This window comes from Rhincodon typus, chromosome 45, assembly GCF_021869965.1.
Source record: "Rhincodon typus isolate 14 chromosome 45, sRhiTyp1.1, whole genome shotgun sequence".
NCBI classification, from domain to species: Eukaryota; Metazoa; Chordata; class Chondrichthyes; order Orectolobiformes; family Rhincodontidae; genus Rhincodon; species Rhincodon typus.
The window spans coordinates 9,461,172-9,462,783 of record NC_063376.1 but is presented as its reverse complement, the minus strand read 5'-3'; the positions used below and the strand labels follow the sequence as shown (position 1 = coordinate 9,462,783).

General features: G+C 44.7%; 1 protein-coding gene across 1 annotated transcript in view; it reads right to left on the bottom strand.

Moving 5' to 3' along the window:
* LOC125487798 (protein phosphatase inhibitor 2-like) overlaps positions 1-1,612 on the bottom strand; it is an 86,373-nt gene that overhangs the window by 48,963 nt on the left and 35,798 nt on the right. The window lies entirely within an intron of this gene.

Genomic DNA, 1,612 nt, shown 5'->3' with positions numbered 1-1,612 from the left:
GCTGGACACTGACTTATCTCTCTTAGGGAGATAGCTGGACACTGACTGGCATCTCTCAGACCCCTCTCACTCGGAGACATTTGGACACTGATGGTGTCTCTTGGTGTCCTCTCTCTCAGTGACATACCTGTACATTGATTAGTGTCTCTCAGTCACCATCTCTGACTCTTCTTCTGTCTCTCTCTGGGAGATAACTGTACACTGACTAGTGTCTCTCAGTCCCTCCCCGCCTCACTCTCTCTCTCGGAGAGATATCTGAACACTGACTAGTGTCTCTCAGTCCCTCCCAGCCTCACTCTCTCTCTCAGAGAGATATCTGAACACTGACTGGTGTCTCTCAGTCCCTCCCCACCTCACTCTGTCTCTTGGAGAGATATCTGAACACTGACTGGTGTCTCTCAGTTTTCTACCTCTCTAGGAAATATTTATAACCTGATTGGTGTTTATCTGTCCCCCACCTCTCAGGGAGAAATCTTACATTGCTCAGTGTCTCTCAGTTCTCTCTATCTCTCTCATAGTGAGATATCTGTACAATGTTGGATCTCTCTCTCTCTCTCTCTCTCTGGGAGATATCTGTACCCTGACTGCTGTTTCTCTGTCGCCTACCACTCAGGGAGATGTCTGTATGTTGACTACATGTTGAATCTCTGTCCTCTCTCTCTGTCCCTCTCTCTCTCTCTGACTGGTGTCTCAGTCTTCTTTCTCTCTCAGGGAGACATCTTTACATTGACTGGTATCTTGCAGTCCCTCTTTCTCAGGGATAGGTCTGGTGTTTCTCAGTCCCCTAGCAGATGTGGAGATATCTGTACACTGACTGGTATCTCTCAGTCTCCTCTCTCTCAGGGAGATATCTATACACTGACAGGTATCTCTCAGTCTTCTCTCTCTCAGGGATATATCTATACACTGACTGGTATCTCTCAGTCTTCTCTCTCTCAGAGAGATATCTATACACTGACTGGTATCTCTCAGTCTCCTCTCTCTCAGGGAGATATCTATACACTGACTGGTATCTCTCAGTCTTCTCTCTCTCAGGGAGATATCTGTACACTGCTTGCTTTCTCTCAGTCTTCTCTCTCTCAGGGAGATATCTGTAAACTGACTGGTGTCTCTCAGTCTCCCCTCTCTCAGAGAGATATCTGTACACTGACTGGTGTCTTTCAGTTTCTCCCTCAGGGAGTTATCTGCATAATAACTAATGTTATTAATGTTAATGTTACAGTGTTAATGTTACTGTTATCTGTTAATGTTACTAATGTTACAGTGTGGTATCTGTACACTGAGTGAACTTAGACCTCCCTCTTTCAGAATCATTTCTGTAAACCGATTGGTGTTTCTCAATCACTTCTCTATTAGAGATAAATATGTATGCAGACTGATGTCTGTCAGTCTGTCTGAGGGAGATAACTGTACACTGACTGGCTTCTTTCAATCCCCTATCTTTTAGTGAAATATCTGTACACTAATGGTCTCTCTCTCTCTCTCTCTCCATCTGGGAGATATCTATATACTGATTGGTGTCTCTCACTTCCCTACTCCTCATAGCAATATCTGTATACACACTGGTGTCTCTCAGTCTCACCCTTCCCTCTCTCAGGGCAATATCTGTACA